This window comes from Dipteris shenzhenensis, chromosome 19 (genome assembly GCF_047967505.1).
Source record: "Dipteris shenzhenensis isolate YYH24624 ecotype China chromosome 19, Dip_SZ_1.0, whole genome shotgun sequence".
In the NCBI taxonomy this organism is placed as follows: Eukaryota; Viridiplantae; Streptophyta; class Polypodiopsida; order Gleicheniales; family Dipteridaceae; genus Dipteris; species Dipteris shenzhenensis.
Genome location: NC_141614.1, coordinates 46237041 through 46252167, shown reverse-complemented (window position 1 = coordinate 46252167; position 15127 = coordinate 46237041).

The following is a 15127-nucleotide window of genomic DNA, read 5'->3' as shown; positions in this document are numbered from 1 at the left end:
TTTGGGAGCAAATCTCTGCAGGTAGCTAGAAGTGCAGGAGTGCACTGTTTCAGATTGAGACGCCCTTCGCGGTGTGACGAGAGCGCAGCATATGCTGCGGGAGAGGCCGTTTCGGGGCCCGTTTTGAAGGCGGAAGTTCTTCGCAGGCACTCAGAAAAAGGCCCTGTTTTTTGCTGTGCGACCACTGCGCGGCTAGTCGGTGGAAAGGTGCCATAGAAATTGCATCGTATGCCTGTGTGCAGAGATATTGGGAGTTGTAGATTCATGCCTGTTGCTTGTTGATGCAAAATCGTCACTAGGAAGTGACTGTGTGGTGAAATATCACTTTCGTCAGTTTTGCAGATCTGCCCGTGTGAGGCAAAAGCTGTGTTTTTTGCAGTGACAGAATATTTTGCAGTGTTCTGTAATGGCATCTGATTCTCTTTCACAGATTGTCACTAAAAAGCTTGACAAGAACAACTTCCAGGCATGGAAGTTTAGAATGACGAATTTCTTGATGGGAAAAGGCTATTGGGAATTCATTACAGGAAATGAAGAAGAACCTGTTCTTCCTAATGTTCCCAGTCAACAGGAAATGCAGGCATTCAAAGGATGGCATGAGAGAGCCAGGAAAGTTATGTACTGGCTATCTATCAGTATTTCGGACTCCATGATTGTGCATATTCAGGATGCAAATACGCCAAAGGAGGCATGGGATACTTTGGCAAAAATGTATAGCACAAATACACAAGCCAGGAAAATGCAACTCAAACAGGAGTTGCACAATGTGCAGAGAGAAAATTTGAGCATAAATGACTACCACATGAAAGTGAAGAAAATTGCAGATGCACTTGCTTCCATTGGGTCGCCAGTGGATGATGATGATTTGGTTTCTGTGACCTTGAATGGTCTAGGCAAGGATTATGCACAGTTTTGGACATCCATTGCTGTCCGTGAAAACTTTCCTGATTTTGAGGAGCTGATTGCTCTTCTAATCTCTGAAGAGCAGAGAAATGGTGGTGCATCTTCTTCAGCAGGAACATCAAAAGAAACTATCTTCTACTCAAATGCTGGCAGAGGTAGAGGCAGAGGTAGAGGAGGCCGATCTGCAGGCCGTGGTAGAAATCAGAATATGCAGCAAACGCAAGAAAACTAGTCCTATGCAGGAGGACGTGGTAACTCTAGAGGCAGGGGGAGCCAAAGAGGCCGTGGTGGATGGCAGAGAAGCCAAAATGCAAACAGCAATGTTGAATGCTACTATTGTGGCAAAATGGGTCATATGGCTAAGGACTGCTATAAAAAGCAGAATGACATTATGAGTGGAAAATTGCAGCAAGGCAATTATGCATCTTCTAGCAGGTAGGGTGATGACAGAAATGAGCATCTATTTATGGTGCAGCATATGACCAATTCTGTGACAAGTGCAGAAGAACAAAATGATGTGTGGTACGTTGACTCAGGTGCGTCAAACCACATGACAGGTCATGCAGAATGGATGCAAGATGCAAGGAAGATGGAAAAGCCAGGATTTGTGGAGACTGGTGATGATACTACACATCCTATTGTGCAAATTGGCAAAATTCCTTTGTCTATGCAGGATGGGAAAAAGAAATACTTGTCTGATGTATTTCATGTCCCGAACATCACCAAGAACCTGGTTTTTGTTGGTCAGATGGTTGAGCAGGGCTTGTAGGTCAGATTTAATCCTCATGGATGCTTTGTTGAGGATATGAAAAATAATGGTCGCTTGATAGCAAAAGGAAAGAAGAAGGGCAGGATGTTTACGTTGGATGCAGACATGCCTGAATTGAGTGCAGCAATGTTTGCACATGGGACCGGTGTAGTTGCAGATATTGATATCTGGCACAAACGCATTGGTCATGTTAATATACAGCGACTTAAATCAATGCAAGCCCAAAATATTGTTGCAGGATTGCCAAAATTCAAGGTTGCAGAAATGCACAAGATTTGTGAAGCCTGTCAATTTGGGAAATAGGCAAGGAAACCTTTTCCTAGGCATGTTCAAGAGAGTAAAAAACCATTGGAATTAATACACTCTGATGTGTGGACTACAAAAGCTGCATCTATTGGAGGCTGTCACTATTTTGTCACATTTATTGATGACTTCAGCAGAAAACTGTGGGTGTATTTTATGAAAAAGAAAAGTGAAGTGTTTGGGCACTTCAAAGCTTTCAAAGCTATGGTTGAAAAAGAAACAGGCCTGCAAATAAAATGCCTAAGGTCAGATGGAGGGGGAGAATACCTCTCAAATGAGTTTGCAAGGTTCTTGCAGGAGCATGGTATAAAGCAACAATATTCATGCAGTCATACCCCACAGCAAAATGGAATTGCAGAAAGAAAAAACAAGCATATTGGAGAGGTGTCTCGGGCTATGCTAAATGAAAAAGATCTACCAGATTATTATTGGGCTGAAGCAGTTGCTACAGCAGTCTATATAATGAACAGGACTCCCACTGCAGCAATACATGGCATGACGCCAGAGGAGATGTATACTGGTAGGAAACCAGATATTTCACATTTGAAGATTTTTGGTTGCATTGCTTATGTCCATGTGCCAGATGAGTTGAGGTCCAAGTTGGATCCAAAAGCTGAGAAGTGCGTCTTTATTGGTTATTCTCTGCAGCAGAAAGGGTATAGATGCTATAACCCTTCTACACGTAAGTTCACAGTGAGCAGAGATGTTGTTTTTGATGACATGAGCAGCTGGTATAAACTAGTAAATGTGATGATTGATGTAGATGCACAAAATGGTAATGCTGCACAGAATGCACAGCAGCAATCACAAAATATCAGTGGACCTGGAGTGTCCTCTACCAGTGGTTCACATACTTCGCCATGGACAGGCAGATTGAGATCAAGAGAATCCCCTCAAAGCAATGCAGAGAGTGGTACACAGGTATCACGAAAAGGGAAAGAGAAGGTAGATCAGCCCATGTTTGATGTGAATGCAGGTCACTCTTATGTGGATGGTGAATCCAGTGGCTCAGAACAGAGCATTGATGATGAGTTGGGTATTCCTTCTGTTGTTACACCTGGAGTAAGGAAGACCAGGGATGTTTTGAGAGCACCTAGAGGTGAGCCTATTTTGCGCAGGTCTACCAGGGTTAGGTATCCTGTGGATAGGCTGAAATATGATGGATTTACAGCCATTCACTATGCCTATATGGTCAAAGTGATATAGGAACCAGAACCCACTTCTTTTGAGCAACAAGCCATGGGAAATGAAAAATGGGAGAAAGCCATGGATGAAGAAATGGATGCCTTGGATGCTAATGCTACATGGGAATTGGTGCCTTTGCCTAAAGGCAAGAATGCAATTGGTTGTAAGTGGGTTTATAAGATCAAGCACAATGCAGATGGTTCTGTGAATAGATACAAGGCAAGATTAGTTGTCAAGGGGTATGCACAGACATATGGCATTGATTATGAAGAAACTTTCAGCCCGGTTGCAAGGATGGCAACCGTAAGAGCAGTCATTGCTATGGCTACATCAAAGGGATGGTCTTTACATCAGATGGATGTAAAGAATGCCTTCTTGCATGGTGATTTGCAAGAAGAGGTCTTTATGGAGCAGCCAGCAGGTTATGTTCATGCTATTCATCCTGAGTTTGTTTGCAGGTTGAAGAAAGCCTTGTATGGCTTGAAGCAAGCACCTAGCTAGCATGGTCTGACAAGATAGGACAGTATCTTGTCACTATTGGCTTTCAGATTTCCAAGGCAGATTTCTCACTCTATGTGAGAAAAACAGAGAAAGGGATTATGCTGCTTGTCATTTATGTTGATGATTTGATCATCACAGGTGATAGTGATGAAGATATCCTTCATGTGAAAATGCTATTGAAGCAGAAGTTTGAGATGAAGGATTTGGGAGAGCTGCGCTATTTCTTGGGCATTGAGGTGATTAGATCACCAAGTGGGATACAGCTCTTGCAGAGGCAGTATGGATTGGACATGCTGTCCAAATATGGGATGACAGGCTGTAAGCCTATTTCAGTTCCTTTGGAGCAGAATGTGAAGCTGAGCACAGATGCAGGTGAGCTTCTGGAAGACCCTACTATGTACAGATGCATAGTAGGAAGTTTGATTTACATGACTATTACCAGGCCAGATTTGAGCTATGCTGTTGGGTTGGTAAGTCAGTTTATGCAGGCTCCAAGGAAACCGCATTTGGATGCGGCTAGACGCATACTCAGGTATGTGAAGTCCACATTGCAGTATGGACTATTTTATGAGGCTGGGGTTCAGATACAGTTGCATGGATACACTGATGCTGATTGGGCTGGTAGCATTTCTGATAGACGATCTACCAGTGGATATGTGTTCTCTTTTGGGAGTGCTGCAGTCACTTGGAGCAGCAAGAAACAGCCTACAGTTGCCTTGTCGAGCACAGAGGCTGAGTACAGGGGTGCAGCAATGGCTGCATGTGAGATAGCTTGGTTGCATAAGCTACTCTATGATATGCATCAGTCTACAGATGGGCCGGTTGTCATTTATTGTGACAACATGAGTAGTATACACTTGGCAAAGAACCCAGTCTTTCATGCCAGAACAAGGCACATTGAGGTGCATTATCACTATGTGCGGGAGAAGATTTTACTAGGTCTTATTGATCTAGTTTATGTCAGCATAGAGGATCAGGTAGCTGACATATTCACGAAAGCATTGGGCCAAGTTTAGAGACCTGCTTGGTGTGCAGGATTTGGGATTGAGCTCGAGGGGGAGTGTTGAGATATCGAGCTCCACTCGAGATATGCCAGGGTGACCGTTGTGTACTTATGTCACCGACTTGTTAGCTGGAGATGCGGTTGGTACACCGCCCACGAATAATAGCTGGATGACAGCTATTCTTATCTACTATAGTTTGTGGCTTAGTTAGTATGCCACCTTAGTTAGTTGAGTTTGGTTTGAGACCCACATATAGGGTTCTTCTATTTCTTTGTACTTGAGTTCTTTTGGCTTTCACAACTAAGAAGAGGAAAATTGTTTTCAGCCTCCACCTTTGTGTGTATTCCCCCATTGTGCATGTGAGAAAGCCGCAAGTGAGACTCCTTCCCTCTCTCCCACAATCTTCACAATACTTGGCACATGTAATGCATCAATCAAATACTTTGTTTACCCATTTTGCATGTCCAAAGGAACTCTGCCAATGTGCTCAATTGTATGACAAGTATCACTTGTCTCAACAAAGCCATGCCTCTCCATCTGAGTCCACATACCATACATTTGTAACCCTTTTCTTATGTGAAATAGCATTAACATGTGCTAAATTACAAACATATTTTTTTAAAATATTACAAATAGATTTTCTCTCTCTTCATTTCACTACTAGATGACGCATAGTTTCCCTACTGTAATCCATCATTCTTTGCATCTTCTTGTTTCTTATAACAAAAATCTTCAATGTGACTTGGTTTTCCACAATAATATAATCCACTTGAATTTCCACTTTATCTATTGTTCTGCCATCCACCATGACCTCTATTTCTCCCCCTACCTCTATAGTTTCCTCTTCCTCAACCTCGGGACCTCTCACTAGAGTATTGCTGCCTTTTGTAGTTTTGCTACTAGTATCCACCATTACTAGCTCTTTTGGCACCATAAACTCTATGAGATCTTGCTTCCTCCATCTTCAACTAACTCTTTAGTAACCATGAGAGATGTCAGTTTTTCAAAATTAAGGAGATTTTCTTGTATGGAAGTCACAAATTATTTCCTCTTCTCTTCTCCATTTAAAACATTCAAGGCTATAGGTACTAACTCATAAAGGTGGCCATAAGGTTGCAGCCTAGATCTACCATAAGGTGACCATAAGGTTGGAGCCTAGATCTACCATGGCCACACCACCCGACTTTGTTCATATCTTTATGGCTAGGCATGATCCCATGGCAACCACAAGCCCCACTAGTGAGCTAGCTTTGGTCAACATCCTAGAAACCAATTCTGAGGCTCAACAAGCCCATGCATAGTGGGAGAATTAGGGGACTTTTGGACTCAAAAAGGGACCTTTTATTAGGAAAGTTATATTTTCTCTAATTAAAAAATTAGAGACTCTATCAATGAGGAGGGTCCAACATTTAATATTTGGAGGAAACCTTTTAGCTTCTTATTGGTGGAGAGACCTCCGGTAGCCACCCCACCCTACCACTATACCCCTCTTGTCCCCCCACACCCACTTGTGGCATTTACTAACCTAGCATGTCCCAACCTCCATCTCTCCTTATCTGGCCTATCCCCACCCCTACTTGTCAAATCCTCTACCACACCTTCCTGTAGCCATGTCAAATAAATTAACATTATTTCAAAGGCCTAAAAATTAGTCCAAAGATGTGCCAATATCTTTTCTAAACTATCCCCAGGCACCAAGCCCTCTTGCAAAGTAAACAATGTTCTTTCTTCTCTCTAAAGTAAATAATGCACTTTCTCCTCTTTGAAAGTGAAAACTTCTCAATACAATTTCATCTGTGTTCTCTCTTCCTCTTGAGAGGGTAAAGCACTCTTCTTCTCCTAGACCAGAGCTTTTGCTTCAATCTTGTTTATGCCACAATTTTGAAGGATGTAAATGATGTTTGGATTTCTCAAGAATTCAAGCTTATGTCTTGGGTTACAATGCAACACTCTTCAATAGATCTATTAAAGGTCTCTGGAAATAATCAGAAACAATGGAAAGGCCATATTGTTGGGTTTCTAAAGTCTAAAACTACCATTAAGGTAAGGGTTCAACATGTATACATGGCTCATGATTTGGACTTGCATCCAATGTATCAAGCTTACTTTCCTCCAAATTGCAAGTACTTGCATTAAATGTGTGTGTGTGTGTCTCAGGGGGGTCACTATGTATAAACCCTCTATATCACGTGCGTTCAAGGCCTATATTTAAAGTCCCTTATCTGTAAAAAATTTCATTAATAAAATGTACCCCTTTTCTATACAAATCTGTGAATTTTTTCCAAAACTATTTAAAATAGTCCCTTATGTATATTTATTTCTGTAAATTTTAGAAATTAAAAAAATCCTTCTGTTGAACTCACGTGATAGGGTTACATATGATGAGTGACCCCCCCGAGGTGTGTGTGTGTGTGTGTGTGAGTGTGTGTGACTTTCCTAACCCCTAAAGATTCCTACCAACTACTCACCTTTGTAAACTCAATCAAGCAATATTTCAGGTAGATCTCCACCATTTTACATAATAACCACGTGTACCACCTTGTTTTCAAGAATCAATTGTCAAAGTATACTTATATTATATCACTAATTTTCTGATCATTGTCAAGTTCTACAAAGAGCCCTTTTAACATATGGTGCATATATTAGTTCAAAGTGTAATAAACAATGTCAAAAGCTTAAATCCAATACTATTTGTTTTTATGTGACTTTCCAATGTAGTGGCTATGTATAGTTGTGACTCCTCTAGATCAAAGCAGAGCCAGCGATTCATGTACTCCCGACATTTTGTAGATGAGTCCTGAAGTCTATAAAGGTGAGTTGGTCTCTCTAGCATAAGCACGTAGGCCATGTTGAAGAGTCTCGCCAAACATCGATCTCATCTCTCATTCAAGTTAGGCCACCTCATAGTGAGAAGAAGACCCGTCGTAGTGAGGCATTGTTGGTGGCTGGGGTTTGATGTCATCGCGCAGGAGAGGGAGCGGTCCCAATAAATATCTCCATTTGATATCTTTCACAAAATTGGCAAGGCTATCCCAACTACATTTATATCATTGCATTAAGTATTAATCCCTCTTTATGCAAGAAATAATAGTCAGTAACTTGCAATATGATTATCCCATTGCTTCCATCAAAAGTTGTGCATATATATATGCCCAAAAGCTCAATCACTAACATTGTGTAGCCATGAATCTCTTAGCTATCCCTATTTAATAATCCCATAGTGGTGCCATCATTGTCTAAAAACTATCAAAATATAGAGGAAAAAGGGAGCCCAAATGTAGGCCTAAAGTGTGTTACGGGGAAATCCCTACATAGGGCTCCACATGTCAAAAGATGTCCCAAAAAGGTAGCTTAAAAAGTGGTTCATGCCTAAAGTGTGCTACAGGAAAATGCCTACATAGGGCTCCACATGTCAAAAGATGTCTCAAAAAGGTAGCTAAAAGAGTAGTTCATGCACTACAAGACATGGGCCGCTTTTTGACGCTAATACTGATGCTAAATACAAAGATTTTTTTTTAAACAAGTGAAAAGTGTCAGAATGTCCATCATTGTATACATCGTAAAGAAAGTGCCAAAATGTCCATCATTGTATACATCGTAAAGAAAGTGTTGATGTGGGAATTGGCATGGGTGTCGGTAACTAATAGCTATCAGTGTCAGTATATATTCACACTCCAGTTCTTGCAATGTGTGCTTCTGGTAATTCTTGCTCTTCTTCATCGACACTTTTCTGTAGATGACTGAGTAATCAGTGCGTCTATCTCTTGTGCATTTGAGGTTTTCCCATTATGATTTCTCATCAAAGATTACATCTATGGAGATAATGACCTTTCGGTTGATGGGATCATACAACTTGTATGCTTTTCTTTCTTCACTGTAGCCAACTATGATGCATTTATGTGACTTCGCATCCAATTTTCTACGATGGTCCTCATGTATGTGGGCATATGCTATGCAACCAAATATGTAGAGATGCCCAATGCATGGCTTGTGTCCAGTGAATGCTTCATAAGGTGTCATACCCTGAATCAGTTTGGTAGGAAGCCGATTAAGTAAGTAGTTTGTTGTGGCTATTGCTTTTGCCCAATACTGATTCAGAAGATGTTTCTCACTGAGCATTGCTCTGTCTGCTAAAGTACCATTCTTTCTTTCAGCTCTTGCATTCTGTTGCTCAAGGAATATCTGCACAAGTGAATTGTCTTTGAATGCCATGACTTCTGCAAAAGTTCACAAATTCTAAAGAGATGTATTCACCTCCTCTATCTGATCTCATGACTTTGATCTTCCTGCTTGTATGATTTTCTACCAATGCATTGCTTTGAATTCTTGAAATATGGAAAAGACATCAAATTTCTCTTTCAGAAAATAGTACCAACAATATCTGCCGTAGTCATCGAGATGAAAGTCAAGTAGTAAGTGTCAGCACTAGGTGATTAGGGTTAGTATGTCCATTCTGCATTTTTTGTATTCTTGCACGTTGACCTCACAGTCTACCACATGCCTCACCCATACACCTCACATACATAACCTCCCCTTCATAGCCCTTTCCCCTCTGTGTCTCTCTCCTATCCTTTCCAATTTCTCCCTTCTTCCCCTTTCTTTACTTTTCTCTGATAGTTATCACGACGACCGTCGTCGCCATCCCATTATCCCATTGGTCGTTGCCATTTCAGTATCCTACCGGTCGTTTCCATTTCAGTATCCCACAGACTGTCTCTTTTTTGAGTTTGAGATGGAGCTTTGGCCTCCACCCCCAACCCCCTATCCCGCAAGCCACTGATCCCTTTGACTCATAGAGAACGCCCTTGGCCATGATCCGTATGCCCTCCAAATTACCAGTTGAAGATTTGCAAGCGGAGGAAGATGTCTCTATGCAATATGCTACCCAAGAGGTGCCTACAACAATAGGCGTGCCCCCTCAAGGACGTCAAGGAAGCGCACCATGTCCCCCACACAAGGGAAATACAAAATTGTGTGATCACAAACACACTCGCCGCTTGGAGAGGCATGGCTCCAACAACTCGATGGATGTGCCATCCACTCCTGCTATGCATACAAGGGTCATGACTACACCCTTCATTACCACACTCCAGTGCCATATCAAGCGCTTGAGGAGCCGATAGTTCAAGATGCGCTTGGAGTGAAAGGTCTCCCACTTGCCTCCTCTTTCCCACACCACCTCCTGGGGCATTTACTCCCTCCCTTGACTTTTTCATGGTCCCCCTACCCTCCTCCCTCACTCCGTGGGCCCCCAAAATCGCGATTTTTTTCCCTCCAAAAAATCAAAAATTTTCAAAAGTGTCCCCAACCCCCAAAACACCTCCCAAGAGGCCCCCCAAACTATCCCCATTGAATCCCTACCTTCCTCCTAGCCTCTTTCTCCTCTCAGCCTCCTCCTCTCAACCTCCTCTCAACCTCCCCTCAACCTCCTTCTCTCAACCTCTTCCTCCTCTCATCCTCCTCTCAGCTTCCTCCTCTCAAACTCCACTCATCTTCCCCCTCTCAATATCCTTAGCCTCCTCTCAACATCCTCACAACCTCTTCTTGCTCTTATGAAGCGCTCCTCTTCCCCTAGACCAGATGTAAGACACATTTTGAAGGAGTACTTCATTTTGGGATTGTTCAAAAGGGGCTTGTATGGGAGCAAGCGTAAGAGGACTATGTTGTGGAGAGAGAGAGAGAGAGAGAGAGAGAGAGAGAGAGATGGATTCCCATGCATTATGTGTGTGTGTGTGTGTGTGTGTGATTTCACTAAAAAAATGTGTGTGTGTGTGTGTGTGTGTGAGAGAGAGAGAGAGAGAGAGAGAGAGAGAGAGAGAGATGGATTCCCATGCTCTGTGTGTGTGTGTGTGTGTGTGTGGGAGAGAGAGAGAGAGAGAGAGAGAGAGAGAGATGGGCTCTGTATGTGTGTGTGTGTGTGTGTGTGTGTGTGTGAGAGAGAGAGAGAGATAGAGAGAGAGAGAGAGAGAGAGAGAGAGAGAGAGAGAGAGAGAGAGAGCAAATGGATTCCTATGGATCATGATGTAGTGGACACAATTAAGATTTGATCTGATTTGAAGTTATTTTGTAGATATTCTGATTTCTATTACTACATTAATGATTTTAAAGGCTAAAAATGATTTGATTGAATATACCAAGAAAGTTTTTATACCACATTGGATATCTATATTTGTTCTATAAATTATCATATTAATTCTTTCAGAATGTATTACTCTAGGTTAATTATTGTATTTAGTTAGCCAGGACAACTTTGAATTACTACTTGAATTAGTGATGAAGAACAATAGGTTGTGCATGGATGAGAGTAGCTAGGTTGTTTGTGGGATCTTGTCAATGAGGTGTAGATGTAAGTCTTGAAAACAACTGATGGGACATGGATTCCTTTAGAATGAATTCCTTTATTAGGTAGTAGGTTTTGTCTTTGGGATCTTGTGGATGAGGTATAGGTGTATGTGTTGTGTTTGGGATTTTAACCTCTTCGCTTAATGATAAAGTGGAAGAGCTCTTCTCTGCCTCCACTGCATGTGGCTGCTCCCTAAATGGGGCATACTCCGGAGGAGGTGGGTCCTGTGGCATGGGAACATTAGTTCCATGCAATGGGCGATAAGGTGGGAATTGTGATGCCCCATAGTTGATAAAGGTTGGTGGCACTGGGACTATTGGGGGTTCATAAGGTGCTCCACCTTGGAAGTTCCTAGTATCCCCTCAACTTGGTCTTGCCTTTGGAATTCCCTCATCCATGCGGTCCCATTGGGAAGGTCTTGCATAGGCGGAGGGTCCTGGATCTACGAAGGTGGTTTCTGTCCCATTTTGTGGTTGGGGAGCTAGATGTTGTTGACCTTCCCTCCCTGGAGACATGCCGGAGAAGGGGTTCTCCATGTCTGCCGACTCTGTCCGGCCTAAGTGTCTAAACATGTTGGAGAATGTTTGTCTCAGCTTGGATGCAACCGAAGGTGCAGGCGAGTTAGGAGAGGCTACACTTGTGAATGGGGCTTCAGATGCCCTTGGACCCGAGGGGTATTGCATTACTTCATCCAATCTCTCTCTTTTGCCGCGGAGCTAGATAGACTTTTTGGTCAGGGGCCTAGTAATGAGTGGAGGATAGGGATTGAGCTTCCAAATCCCCAACTAGGGCGGAGGGTGGGCTGAGCATAGCTTGAAGCACTCTCTTCCAGCACATGATCCTTTGGCAAATTCTTTCGAACCTCAAGTGCATGTGGGAGACCTCTAGCTGAGCACACTCAAGCTGAGCTGAGGTTCTAGAATTTTTTAATTCTTTGGCTACCCCAGAGGTATCATGACGGTTGGCAGTATAGCTCTATAGCAACGGCCAGAGGGATCAGGTATTGCACCAAGCGGCGGGATACGGGTATAGCGGCGAGCGATGGAGTAAGCATATCACAACAATCAGTGGGATAGATCTTGCCACGTGTTTGGTGGGATCAGACGCAAGTGGTATCCCTATGGGCGTAGGGATAAGGTTAAGACAACAAGTAGTGGGATAGGGAATCGATGGGATACTTACCAACGTGCCGATCGGTGGTATCGTTATCACGACGGGCGTGGGGATCAAAATGGTGACGGGCGGCGTGATAGGCATAACGCGATGGTCGGTGGAATGAAAAGAGCGACGATCGATAGAATGAAAATAGCGATGGGCAGCATGATAAAAATAGTGACACAGGCGACGGGTGGCATGATAGGTGTAACCCGACGATCGACAAAGTAAGCGTATCGCGATGAGTGGCGTGATGAAAATAGTGATTCTCAGAGGAATAGGCATAATGTGACGATCAGAGGGATATGAATATGACCATGGGCGTGGGGGGGCGTTCACCGCACCGGCGAGAGAGTAGCAGGATAGCAACGGTTGGCAAGATAGCTCTAAAGCCACAGGTCAACACTCGGGGGGGTCACTCATCATATGTAACCCTATCACGTGAGTTCAACAGAAGGATATTTTTTATTCCTAAAATTTACATAAATAAATATACATAAGGGACTATTTAAAATAATTTTGGAAAAAATTTACAGATTTGTATAGAAAAGGGGTACATTTTATCAATGAAAAAATTTACAGATAAGGGATTTTAAATATAGGCCTTGAACGCACGTGATATAGAGGGTTTATACATAGTGACCCCCCTGAGGGTCAACAGCTGTCAGGTCAACGGGATAGTAACTCTGACATGCATTTAATCGGGGCAATGGGTTAGGCCGTGGTCGGAAGTTAGGTCGATGGGATACGGCTATGGCGTCAAGTCAACATAGTTTGATCGACAAGATATGGCTAATGCACCGGTCGATGGGATAGCTCTATGGCACCGACTCGGCGGGATAGGGAAACACAGTGTCGCCAATTTATTTTTGTGGATTTTTTGAAGATTTTGATTTTATGTTCTGGTTTTGTTATGCTAGGGGGGTGCTACACTACCTAGTTCCCCTACACAATGAAAAAAACTTAAAGAAAAAACACTTTTTTCAAGCAAAAATGTAAAATTTCATGAAGGGTGAGTTCTGGAACACAAAACAACTTCAAAATTTGGCAAGAATCATCATTTTTGTTGTTTTTTGATGTGTTTGGACCTCACACACTCCTTAGCAATTTCACAAACTATCTTCTTACCAACTCAAAGCACTAAAAAGCATCACAAACAAACTTCAAATGCTCCAAAATGGCTTTCCAATAAGAAATGACAGTTCTCCTACTTTTTCGTCCAAACCTCTCATTTCTTCCCTCTCTCTTCTCCTACAACTCCACTAACAAAGCTCCAAGTTAAGCTTGAAGCCTTGTGCAATGGGCAGATGACGAAGGAAGACACATGCAATGCAAAAGCATGCCTTTTCTCCCCAGCAGGGGCACCAAAAATGTGTGGGTCTCGGCGGTGACTCACGTGTCGTGGGGATGTTGAAGAGATGCCGATGGAGCCTCCACTCCAAGCTACTCCTTATGAGAGCAATGCAAGGCACGAGTCATCCAAAAGTGTCACTCAAGCGGCCTCCAAATTGTTGCAATGTGTTTCCACGTGAGAAAGAGGGAAGGGAGAGGGGGGGGAAGAGAGGGGAGAAGAGAGGGAGAAGGAGAACGAAAGAGGAGAGTGAAGGGGGATGGAGAGGCAAACACAAGGGCACTATAATGGAAACAAGAGAGCACCCAAAACACTTTCTTGGAAGAGAAGAGGGAGCTTGAATTCAAACTTGTGCAAACAACAATGAAGACCAAAGTCAACACTTTGTCCTTTTATACAAGTCACCTTTTGAAGGGAGGGCCAACCCTTTTCCTTTTAGCACTCTCCTTCTCTTTTACAACCAAAGGCTCTTGGGCCCGTAGGGTGCCAACGAAGTTCCATCTCTCCCTCCTAGCTGAAATAGCACTTGTGTTAACCATATTGAAGCGCTTGGGACAAGCCTTGCATTAGGAGGTACTGTTCCTAACCAGTGAGAGTGCTCTCAATGGAGGCAAGAACGGAAGAAGGAGAGAGAGAGAGAGACAGAGAGCCACACAAGTTTTGGTGGGTGCAAAACCACCCTAATCTTCTTTTTCATTCATTTATATATGTGTTTGAGTATTGTACATAACCGGGGTAAAGGCACAGTGATCTTTAACCCCCACAACCTCCCACTTAAAGGACAATGTGCCTTTAAGGGAGAACAACCAGTGAGCATACTATCCGATGCCCATCAATACACGACAATACTCAAACCGCTGACTAGGTAGACTCTTCGTCAGCATATCTGCAGGGTTATCATCTATATGAACCTTGACAAGCTCTATGCGCTTGTCCTCAAGTACCTCCCTGATGAAATGGTACCTGACCTCAATGTGTTTGGTCTTTGCATGAAAGACCGGATTCCGTGCTAGCTGAAATAGCACTCATGGAATCACTATGCAATGTCGGTACACCTGTATGAATCCCCAAATCTCCCACTAGCCAATCAAGCCATATAGCCTCCTTACAACCCTCTGTGGCTGCAACATACTCAGCCTCTGTGGTAGACAAAGCAATGCACTTCTGTGAACGAGACATCCACGACACTGCACCACCTGCAAAGGTGAACACATAACCAGAAGTGGATCTCCTACTATCCACATGCCCTGCATAGTCTGAATCTGTGTACCCAAGTACACGCATGTCTCCTTTACCAAAGCAGATGCACATCTCCTTGGTACCCTTCATGTACCTCATGATGCACTTAACTGCCTCCCAGTGCCTCTTTCCTGGATTAGCCATATACCGGCTAACAACTCCCACTGCAAATGCAATGTCTGGTCTAGTAGCTATCATAGCATACATAAGACTCCCAACTGCTGATGCATAAGGAACCTTGGCCATCATGGCCCTTTCCTCATCTGATTTGGGACTATCTGTATGACTCAGTTTCACATATGGAGGCAATGGAGTACTCACTGCCTTCCCCCCCTCCATATTGAAACGCTACAATACTTTTGTAACATACTCTT